Source organism: Lepidochelys kempii, chromosome 21 (genome assembly GCF_965140265.1).
Source record: "Lepidochelys kempii isolate rLepKem1 chromosome 21, rLepKem1.hap2, whole genome shotgun sequence".
Lineage (NCBI taxonomy): Eukaryota > Metazoa > Chordata > Testudines > Cheloniidae > Lepidochelys > Lepidochelys kempii.
Genome location: NC_133276.1, coordinates 3,364,743 through 3,376,798, shown reverse-complemented (window position 1 = coordinate 3,376,798; position 12,056 = coordinate 3,364,743). Strand labels below are relative to the sequence as shown.

At 41.2% G+C, this 12,056-nt stretch overlaps 1 protein-coding gene across 6 annotated transcripts in view; it reads left to right on the top strand.

Moving 5' to 3' along the window:
* Window positions 1-12,056, top strand: part of RAP1A (RAP1A, member of RAS oncogene family) — a 69,338-nt gene that overhangs the window by 30,873 nt on the left and 26,409 nt on the right. For 3 of the 6 annotated variants that reach the window (XM_073319903.1, XM_073319901.1, XM_073319902.1), the window contains one exon: window positions 3,479-3,539. The exons of the other annotated variants lie outside the window; for them this stretch is intronic. The gene's annotated coding sequence lies outside the window, so the exon portion shown is untranslated. The remainder of the gene's footprint in view (window positions 1-3,478; window positions 3,540-12,056) is intronic. 6 annotated transcript variants of the gene reach the window in all.

The following is a 12,056-nucleotide window of genomic DNA, read 5'->3' as shown; positions in this document are numbered from 1 at the left end:
CAGGAGGGGAGTTTCTAGTGGTGGTCAGCTTCAGCAGTTGACTTGCTTGGCTCCAAAGAAAATCCTTTTCATGCATCTACCAGAAGCCTGACTGCTATGATGTAGCCTGTGTGTGGGGAGGTGGTTGCCAAGTATAAGGAAGTGGGATCTGAAGAGAATCTTTTTAAGGTGAAAGCTTTTATGTTCAATACGTTTATTTCTAAAAGGGCTGTTTATAAAGAGGTGCTGGGAGGTTAAAATTTTAAAATTTTTATTAATAGGCCCAAAGTTACATTGTGGGGCTAAACCAGTGGTTCTCAAACCGTGGTTCATGGCATGACTTGTGGGTGGTCCATGGAGCTGCAGCTGTTCCTGTGGTGAAGCATCTTTCAGTCTTCAAGCAGTTTCCTGCTAAATATAGCACAATTTCAGGATTCTGCAAATCAATCTGTACCGGTTTACACTAAGAATTAATTTGGCTCTTTGCATTTTCAAGAGCTTTTGGGATCCAGTAAACTCAAAAACCCTAAACCTCTTTCTGCTCTCTGCACAGCTGTTTTGTTTTATTTCAGTGTTTCTTTGGTGAAGAGGCAAGTGCATTTCAGTTTACAGACTCCCAAAATTAAAGGTCACAACCTTTAAAGAAAGTTAACAATCTGAACATTGGATGCAGGCAATGGGGAGGGACGGGGAGGAGGAGGATTCAGTATTAAGTCTGAAGTCCTAGTCACAAAGAGGAAATAAACAGCAGCTCTAAAATACTGGGAATATAATGAAGCAGCCATCACCACCAAGGCATTAAAGCAAGTTATTGTTTTTTTTCCTAATGTTATCTCCTTGATATTTATTAAATACTGTTTCAGATAACCAAGCGCCACGGAGAAGTTGCCTGACTTGAATTGGGACAGTTGGATGGGAGATAACCTGTGAATTGATATGGAAGCATGTACCATAATAAGAAAAACTTTGAGAACCACGGTCCCTAAGTACCCACCAGTCTTTTTTTCTTTAAGTGCCTTTTGGCTTGTAAGTCTTGTTTGTGAGGAGTCACAGGGCAAACTACAGTATAAAGAGAGCTATATACAAGTTGTGGTGTCCTGTAATGTAGCCTGTGTTAATTTCACACCTGCAAGATAGTAGTATACAGAGTAGTTGTGGACTCAGACAATAATGGAGTACAGTGTTGCCAACTCCAGTGTTCAAAAATTGAGGTAGGCCCCAGAATATCATGAGATTTCAATATATAGTGGGCTTTTTATTTGTATTTTGGTTTTAGAGCTGTTGGGTGCACTTGGGAACAGAAAGACTTTGGGGAGTAAAAAAAATGATACTTCCGGAGCCCTCAGATTACATGAGCGGAGGCAATAAGCAAAAAACATGGTATCCTGAGTGTCTGAAACACTGGCAGGATAGTGTGAATTGTGCGTGCACGCTTGTTGGGAAAGGAGAAAACCAGGTAATTCTTGGAAGTTATAATACTTGCTCTGAAGCAAGAGCATCATGTAGCTCTCAATGTGCCCTGCTAGCTTCTAAAGTGAAGGTCCAGTTTTGCCCTCCCCAGTTCTGTGGGTTAGAAATCTTCTGAAGACCTATCCCAGCTCCATTGAGATTGGAGAGCAATGTTGTATCTGTAAATCCAGCTGTTGGAAAGCATGGTATCTTGGCATTCCTTCAATTCAGCGTTTGTTTATTGCCTTTGTTGGTTGGCCAGTGTTTTTCATTGGTTTTTGCTCAAAAGACTGACTAATATCTGGTTATGGAGCAGCTGAATATTTCATGGTCTTTGCCTCACACTGTGGAGTTGATTTTAAGTTTAAAAAGAACAGAATCAAAAACCTTTCGAGTTTTTTAGAGAGTAAATATTGGAACAAAACATAAAGCAATTGATAAAAACACTTTGTAAAAACCTTCCTTACGTTGTAGCACTGGTTTAGTATAACACAATACTTTCTATACAGTGTCCGCTTATTTAGCTATTTGCATAATGTGATGTAAGAATGAACAATAGGAGAAGGTAGGCTGGTGAGAACAGCATCAAATTATTGAGGCTTGCTATAAAAGTATGTTGTTCCATTGCAATTTGGGGAAGTGTGTTGCTCTCTGAGCTTCTGGAAACCTCTGTCTAGGAGCATTGTACTTCTAATTTCTCTTTAGAAAGGAGCTTAATGACCACGATAATGATTCAGTTCCTTAATTATATGTATCACAGTAATTGTATGAAGGAGGACTTGTGGCACCTTAGAGACTAACAAATTTATTAGAGCATAAGCTTTCGTGGGCTACTGCCCACTTCATCAGATGCAATTGTAATTGTATAAAGTGTTTAATGACTGAGCTTGCAAGTCATACCATAAAACTATATTGTACTATTTGTCTTTTCCAAATCTTGTTGATCCAATATACATTGTCTCCAATTTCAAAAGCAATTTCCATGGGTGATTTGAGAAGATCACGAATGCAGGGGACTGGTCAACTGTATTCACTTTCAGGTTTTCTAATTGACCCTGGCCTCTCGTGGATGTACTTAATAGTAATGGTTTTGTTTAGAAAGGTACCAAGAGAAGAGTATGTGTTCAAGGCTCTTCCTTGGGACTTTGTGCCCAGGTCTGCTGAGTTGAGGAGCTCTGCAGGACTAGTACGGCCTATCATTGGGAGGTGAAAGGGGAGAGAAAAATTATGGACTTGGAGGACCTTGGGAAGGTTGAAGATAAACCCATGGTTATTTCACCTCTGCATTTGGCACTGGGACAGCTGCTACTGAAATACTGTGTCCAGTTCTGGTGTCCACAGTTGAAGGATGTTAATAAATTGGAGAGGGTTCAGAGAAGAGCCACGAGAATGATTAAAGGATTAGAAAACATAACTCATAGTTATAGGCTTACAGAGCTCAATCTATTTAGCTTAGAAAAGAGGAGGTTAAGGGTGACTTGATTAGTGTATAAATACCTACCTGGGGAACAAATATTTGGTAATGGGCTTTTCGGTCTCACAAGAGGTACAACATGATCTAATGGCCGGAAGCTGAAGCTAGACAAATTGCAGATGAGAAATAAGAGGTAATTTTTTAACAGTGAGGGTGATTAACCATTGAACAATTTACCAAGTGTCATGGTGGAGTCTGACTGTTTTTAAATCAAGATTAGAAGTTTTTGTAAAAGATCTTTAGGAATTATTTGGGGGAAGTACTGTGGGCACAGGAGGTCAGATTAGATGATCACAGTGGTTCCTTCTGGCCTTAGAATCTGTGAATCAGTTATTCAGTGTGTGTTAAAACAGTCAAACTTGCATTATTCCAGAGGTGATGCCAATGCACCTTTGTGTGTTTGGGGTAGTTTGATTCCAGTAGCCAAAAGTTGTTTGATGGAACAAAATAGTTAATGGCTTGAAATTCAAACCAAAACCATGACTGCTCTGTAAACTGTATGGTACAGTATCCTTTTAAAAAGTGTTTTGAAATATTTTAAATTGCATTTTTTTTATCCTTTCAAATCCCCTGTAGGGAGCTTGGAAAAAACGTCCAGTAGGGCTGTTAACACTGATGAGAGATCTTGTATGCCAAGGTATGAGTTTTTCATGTTCTCAGCACATATTTAAATGGGATTGCCAATTATAAAAGTGTGGGGGTTGGATTAGCAAGAGGGGAAGGTTTAAGAATTACTAAATGTGTAATACAAGTATGTTTAAAAAAACCCAAAAACCTCTGTTTCCTGCAGTTACAAAAAGTTGGTGTGTTTTTACTTCTATCTCCATTCACAATGTTGCGAGTCATGAAACTTGTGAAGGCAGCTCTATATTCTCGAAGGGGCAATCAGCAATGTAGATACTTAGTATGCTTTAAAAAATGTCCTTTGTCACTGTCTTGCTTAAATGGGGGACGTGTCTTCAGTCATGCTGCACATTTCACCAGGATATGCAAAATCATCAAACCACACTTCTGCCGAGGCCTTCGCACACTGAGCAACATACACATACCTAATGTCACTTGTGGCTCTGTCAGCAGTTGCTGGAGGAAGGGGGAACCAACCAAACGTAAACTGCCTTCTTCAAACATATAAAATTGTGCTCAACAGTTATGTTTGAAAGAGTTTGTGTCACATTTCAGGTTAGTGTGAAATTCTTACACCCAACATCTGTTCATTGGTGGGTTTGCTTATTTTTCCCCTGGCGCAGGTTAGGAATTTCCTGGTGAGTGACTAGAATTTTGGGGGGGAGTAGAAAAAGGGGTTGGACTAGCTGTGAGTTCCAGAAGGGCTTCCCAAAGATCATCCTTTTATTTATTATAAAGTCAGAATTATTTAAATCCTCTTAATGGCTGTGAGTAAATGCTTTTAAAAATAGAGGCTGGCTGACAAATGTCTTAATTTTTTTTGTTCTGCTTCTGTAGTGCTACATTACATGTATTTACCTAAGTCTTGTGTAAAATCTGTCTTAATGTCTGTGCACAAGCACATTAGCTGGTCTTACATAGCACAGTGTGTGAAAATGCAATTGAGCCCTTTAGTGCAGTATTTCCTGTCTGAAGGAATATGATGTAATGGACTACATTTCCTGGCTCCCAGTCCATTGCTCAAGTTACAGTCCTGGCTCTTCCCCTGTGTCTATGGGCTAGTTACTACTTTGTGCCTCGGTTTTTACGTGGTATAAAATGAGTATTACTTTACTTCACAGGGATGACACGAGGATTAATTGTGGTTGTAGAGTGTTTTAAAAATGTAAAGAGCTGTTTTAAGTGCTGCATGCTGTCGTTGCTCTTGGTCACCCCTTCATAGGATTGATCAGCCCTTTCAATTCAAACATGCATGTTTGTTTCTGTATTGCAACAAATGTGTTAAATCCTTATCTTGGTAAATGACACAGTTCTTAAACCTGGAATGCCACTTCACTTTATTTGAGCAATACATAAAATTGTCCTCTTCTGATAGTATGCTATCTTTCACTGCGTGTGAACTGTGTGAAGAGACTGTGTAATTAAAACAGGCATTCTGAGCTACTTCTGGCATCTGCTGTCTTGCTGAAAAATGGTGTCATTTGGGATCCCAATAAATATAACAAACAGTTTTCATTCTGCTTTCATGCTGAGTTAACAGTTGGCCAAACATATAGGTCTGGTAATAATTCAATAATAATAATAATTCAATAGTTGGACCCTCACTGGGATCCTCTGAGAGCACAGTTGCAGTGATACACCGAAGCACTTTCTCAGAATAAAGAATGACTTATTTTGCCCCAAAGATACAGTGCTTGGAGAAATAGATTTAAAATAGACAAATTCACTTACCTAGTGAGCAGGAGTCCCGTCCTTTACATCAACAGGAACATATCTCATCAACCTTTTTGCTGCGTTTTTGCTAAAAAGGTTTTATTTTTATGCTGGAATAAAAGACCTGAGGCATGGCCATGGCTGGCCTGGGTCAGCTGACTCGAGCTCATGCTGCAGAGCTAAAAATTGCTGAGTAGATATTTGGGCTTGGGCTGGAGCCTGAAACTAAACATCTCCACAGCAGTATTACAGCCCCACAGCCTGAGCCCTGCGAGCCCAAATCAGCTGATTTTGGCCCTCTGCAGGTATTTAATATCTGTGGACACATACCCTGTGTGTCTTCTCCCACATGGCCCTTATGCATGCCTTTTCCCAACTCCTTTTGCACCACACCTAATGCTTTGCTTATTTAGGCCCTCATTTGGCAAAGCACTTAAGCACATGCTAAAGTATTGGGATTAAAGCATGTGTTCAAGTGCTTTGCTGAATAGGATGGACCTAAGCACATGCTCAAGTGCTCTGCTAAACTGGGGCTTTATGTTTCTCTTAGAATAGATCCACACTGCAGAAAAGCCTCCCACAGCATCAAGTCTGAGCCCAGGTCATCTGACTCAGGCTTGCACTATGGGACCAAGAATAGCCATTTAGATGTTCCTGCTTGGGCTATGACAGGCTATGACACCTAGTGACAGGGGGTGGGTCTCAGATCCTAGGCTTCAGAGGGAGTGGGAATGTTTTCGCTGCTATTTATAGCTCCATAGCATGAGCCGGGTGAGCCTAAATCAGTTGCCCAGCCTCAGACTCCCTGTTGTGGTGTGATTTTTGTTTAGTTTTTTGCAGTATGGACATACCCTATTAGACCCACTTCTGCTAGGCTGTCTATAGTGCATCTAATTAACTTGTATTAAAATAACACTTGTTCCCCTTCTCCTAATTTGTCTTTAGACTGACTTCCACGGAGAAGGGACCATCTCTTCTTGAGTGTGTCTGCAAAATACCTTGCACATTGCGGATGCTGCCATAAATAATCAGATATCCCAGTTTCTTATGCTTTCAAGGAAGTTGTCATTTGTGACAGTAATAGTAGAAGAAAATAAGAGGGTATTTTAATTCTGGTTCTAGAAACAGGTCCTTTTCATTGCCTAGTTGTCTTGTCTGTTAACACCCTTCTGTGTTAAAAATCATCATTTCAAACAGCTACATTTTGATTGTTGGGTCAAGACATGGGGCAAGTGAAAAACTGTAACAAGCCAGGGGAGATTAATCTTGCAATGCCAAATTTTCAGTGGTGTGACTGTAACGCCAACAGACTCGATTCGTAGGCAGGCGGGATCGAACTGGGGATGTCTGGAGCTTAGTGCATGAACCTCTACTGCATGAGCTAATGGGCAGCTGGCTGTTAGCTAAGGCTGTAGAGCGCTCGATTTTTCCCGCTCGCACTTTCTCGCTCTCTCTCTACATGACCATGAGGTTTGTCCATTGCTGCAGATAAGATCCAGACCTAGAGGATTTATAACTGCTGTTCTTGAAAGTTGCTTTTCTGAGATATTCAGTAATTTAGGATTGCTGCTTATTCCAAGAGCTGACTATCAGAAACCAGCCCTTTGCCCCTTCAGTATCTATTTTAAATAGGTAGCTTTTTCTGCATGTGTGTAGGGCAGTTCTAATTCAATTATTTGTATCCTGGCCTATTTGACTAATATAATACCAAACATATGCCGGTCAAAATGCTGTCTACTACATATGTCTTGTAACTTAAGTGTGCTTATTGTGGTTGCCTATTGGCTTTCTTGGCCCTTTCAAGTGGATATCTATCAAATAAGCAGCTGTTACTCAGTTCCCCAGAGAGGACTTGTAGTTCTTATATATTTTTCTGTTCTTCGTTTTTAAATGAAATTAGTGCTTGCAATAGGTGCCCAATGGAAAGCCCTGGGGACTGAAAACTTCTATTTATCGACGCCATACATAGAGCAATACAAGATTTCTTAAACTGCTTAGCGAATGTGCTCCATCACTGAGCTGGAAGAAGTACTTTTTATCCAGAGGACTCTCTGCATACACCACTAAAGGGTAGTCACTGCTTAACAGCACATAGTACCACTACAGAAAGTTATGGGTGGAAATGACTGATACTGTGTCTAACTGAAACCTAAGGGGAATTTAGATAGACATAATGAAATTATCCAAATGAAAAATTGGGCAGGATATTGCATAGTAGTAATGCCTGTATGAAAAGCCCCTAGCACTCTGTTGGTGCTGTATAAACAGATATTAATATCTTGCAAACGTGCCATGGATAATTAATCCATGTAATGGCCGTATAAATACCTAGATTAATCACAAGAGGTCAAGATCTTTGATTTCCCGTTGTATCCAAAAAAAAACCCGTAACTGGAAAATACTGTAGAAAAGTGAGAATTATTGTAATACCCCTATCTGAAACTTTCCCACATGTGTTTTTGACTATAAAAAAAGAATTGAAAGTGTTCATGGCTAAATCTAAGCTTTAACTTGATTATTGTGCTTTTGAATGGGAGGGACCAGAGTGTGGTTTTAGGGAAAGAAAAGGGTAGACTGGATAAAACAAGCTGCTTTTATACTTCCCTTAAAATCCATTCCCTTTTAAATGCTAATAATAGATTTTACTTTCGATATTACCCACAGTTAATTAAAAGGAATCCCCCTTCTTTTTTTCAGTCCAAAATGATGGCTTTGAAAAAAGGAAGCAAATGTTGCTACTCAGGGAAATATTGTTCAACTGGTTTTAGATATTTAGTTGCCATACTGGGGGAATCCTGCACAGATTGCGTTTAGTTTCACAGTTTTTACAGAGTGGAAGTCTGTGAAAGTGGGGTGCTCATCAGCACTAGAGAAACAGCCCCTAGTTGTGTAACGATGGGCACCCAAAGTTAATGTTGATCTCAACCTCTCTGACTCGGGTTTCCCATCTGTAAAATCTGGGAGGTTGGGGAACACAGTGATACTGAACATAAGCAAGATCTGAGCTACAGGACTTAAGATGTTCACAGCCACAGGTAGGTGAGTAAGGGCTTGTCTTCACGTACAATACTACACCTCCCTGAGAGGCAGTAACTAAGTTAGCCGGGAGAAGCTCTTCCATTGACATAGCACCGTCTACATGCAAGGGGGTGGAGGGGTTAGGTCAATAGAACTGTGTCGCTCCGGGGTGTAGATTTTTCACACCAATGAGTGATGTGGTTATACCAATATAGGTTTGTAGTGTAGACCTGGCCTTAGTATTGTTTGTATTTTATAACTTTGGAAAATGAGGCTCAAATCAAAATGGTGGTAGGTGCAAAATCATCATTCAAAATGAATTTTCAAAGAAAACTTGGATGCATCTTTACCCTCAGAAACGGCGTACTGATTTAAAACAAAACAACCTCTGCCTTTGTCAAGTTCAGGTCATAAGAAGAGGTTCTGCGGTCCAATGGATAGGGCCCTGAACTGAACATAAGAAGATCTCCCCAATGACTTGTTGTTTAACAAGTTAGAGAGGATGATGTCAGATATTTTGTCAGACTCTGGACTGCACAAACTTTATCTTGCCAGTCCAGTGAGGATGTACTGCTCTCCCTTTGAAAAGCTCTTGCATCTAACATTGTCAGTGATTTTCTGTGTACTCAGTGTGTTCCGTGCATTGCTGCTGTGGTCTGGCTCATTAATAACTTGAGATCCTCTTGTAATTTTTGTGCCATAGAACTCAACTTGCCTTAGTGTTCACTCCTCCCTAGCTCTCCTCTAACACCACCAAAAAAAAAGGACTTGTGTCTTTGTAGGATCTAGTAGTTAAGATGAGACTTGGTTGCTCTCAACTCCTGGTTTGCTTTGCTTTCCTTTCCCTCCCCTCCCCTCCCTTCGTGTTACCAAGTCCGCTGACACGATTTCCAAAACGCTAGTATTTCCTGTTGAGTTACCGTTACGCAATGATATACAGACTTATGAGGGCTATTCACTCCAGGCCACTGAAGATCAGAGGCGGCACAGAGGGTATTAATCCTGCTTTTATGTTCAAGGAGTTTAAAAAAAAAAAAAAAAGAGGCGTTCAAGAGCTTTGATGCCACAGCAAAGAAGGCACAAGGATACCTTGAGAGATGAGTAGATGACCATTCGGTCTGGTGTGAGAAACTTGCATTGGGACAGAGTTCCTGTCCAAAGCAGGAGGTGGAGTCCCACCTGTAGAGATGGATTTGGTTTGGCTTAGGTTTAGCAGAGTCCTGTGTGAATTAAGAGGTAGAGCCTCAGGCCACACCACATGGAGTAAGACTTCTACTAACTAATGACAGGTTTCAGAGTAACAGCCGTGTTAGTCTGTATTCGCAAAAAGAAAAGGAGTACTTGTGGCACCTTAGAGACTAACCAATTTATTTGAGCATGAGCTTTCGTGAGCTACAGCTCACTTCATCGGATGCATACCGTGGAAACTGCAGCAGACTTTATATACACACAGAGAATATGAAACAATACCTCCTCCCACCCCACTGTCCTGCTGGTAATAGCTTATCTAAAGTGATCATCAAGTTGGGCCATTTCCAGCACAAATCCAGGTTTTCTCACCCTCCACCCCCCCACACAAATTCACTCTCCTGCTGGTGATAGCCCATCCAAAGTGACAACTCTCTACACAATGTGCATGATAATCAAGTTGGGCCATTTCCTGCACAAATCCAGGTTCTCTCACCCCCCTCCCAAAAACCACACACACAAACTCACTATCCTGCTGGTAATAGCTCATCCAAAGTGACCACTCTCCCTACAATGTGTATGATAATCAAGGTGGGCCATGTCCAGCACAAATCCAGGTTTTCTCACCCCCCTACCCCCATACACACACAAACTCACTCTCCTGCTGGTAATAGCTCATCCAAACTGACCACTCTCCAAGTTTAAATCCAAGTTAAACCAGAACATCGGGGGGGGGGGGGGTAGGAAAGAACAAGGGGAAATAGGCTACCTTGCATAATGACTTAGCCACTCCCAGTCTCTATTTAAGCCTAAATTAATAGTATCCAATTTGCAAATGATTTCCAATTCAGCAGTTTGTCGGTGGAGTCTGGATTTGAAGTTTTTTTGTTTTAAGATAGCGACCTTCATGTCTGTGATTGCATGACCAGAGAGATTGAAGTGTTCTCCGACTGGTTTATGAATGTTATAATTCTTGACATCTGATTTGTGTCCATTTATTCTTTTACGTAGAGACTGTCCAGTTTGACCAATGTAAATGGCAGAGGGGCATTGTTGGCACATGATGGCATATATCACATTGGTGGATGTGCAGGTGAACGAGCCTCTGATAGTGTGGCTGATGTTATTAGGCCCTGTGATGGTGTCCCCTGAATAGATATGTGAGCACAGTTGGCAACGGGCTTTGTTGCAAGGATAAGTTCCTGGGTTAGTGGTTCTGTTGTGTGGTATGTGGTTGTTGGTGAGTATTTGCTTCAGGTTGCGGGGCTGTCTGTAGGCAAGGACTGGCCTGTCTCCCAAGATTTGTGAGAGTGTTGGGTCATCCTTTAGGATAGGTTGTAGATCCCTGATAATGCGTTGCAGGGGTTTTAGTTGGGGGCTGAAGGTGACGGCTAGTGGCGTTCTGTTGTTTTCTTTGTTAGGCCTGTCCTGTAGTAGGTAACTTCTGGGAACTCTTCTGGCTCTATCAATCTGTTTCTTTACTTCCGCAGGTGGGTATTGTAGTTGTAAGAAAGCTTGACAGAGATCTTGTAGGTGTTTGTCTCTGTCTGAGGGGTTGGAGCAAATGCGGTTGTATCGCAGAGCTTGGCTGTAGACGATGGATCGTGTGGTGTGGTCAGGGTGAAAGCTGGAGCACTTAGCACTTTCAAAGTGCCTTTCTTCCATAAGGAGCCTTGTTGTACAGAGCAGACTAAAGCTCAGAGAGGGGAAGTGACTTGCCTGAGTTGTTCCAGCTCTGCCATTGAATCACTGTGAGTAGAACACTGGATTGTTGACTCTCTGTCCTGTGCACCATTGAACCACAATGACTCATTAGACAGTCTCATATGCAAGAGAATCAGTTACAGCTATTTTTTCAATAAAAGCTGCTAGGATAATCCTGCAGAGAACTAGCAGGCTTTTTCCAGAGGGCCCAGTGAGCAGAGTTATTTGCAAAATATTTTACTGTTCTGTGTGGCTACAGATGAATCAATTGTTAAACACACTAGCCACATGAGGCACATACTAGAACTGATGTGACAGTTGGAGATTCTGGTTTGTGTCCAGCTTTCATAAATTATGTATCTTTGTAGATGGGATTTGACCTAAAAGGTCTCTTTTTCTCTGATTTCTGTGATATATTATGCATCCATTACCACATGAGCATGGATGGTCTATGGTTAAGGTGTTGGTCTGGGACTCGAGCAAACTGGGTTCAGTAACTAGCTCTGCCATAGACCTGTGTGACCTTGGGCAAGTCACATAATCTCTCTCAGCTTCAATATCTGCATCTGTAAAATGGGGATACTTCCCTACTTCACAAACACGTTGTGAGGATAAACTCGTTGTCTGAGAGTTACCCAGATCCCACAGTGAGTAGTTAGGTCTCATTCAGAATGCTAACTTTCAAATAATCTTACTTCTGCAAAGAATTCCTGTAGGTTGTTACTGCATTGCCTCCTTAAAATAGTGACCAAGATTTTAGATTTATTGTTTTAGTATAAAGGGCATTGATACATTAATGGCCATAAGATCTAGCCTTCTATATAAATCAACCGACCTAAAAATGTTAGTGGTGCATTCCTCTGTGGGTTTTTGGTCTCACGAGATAGGACTTCAGAGATGATACTTG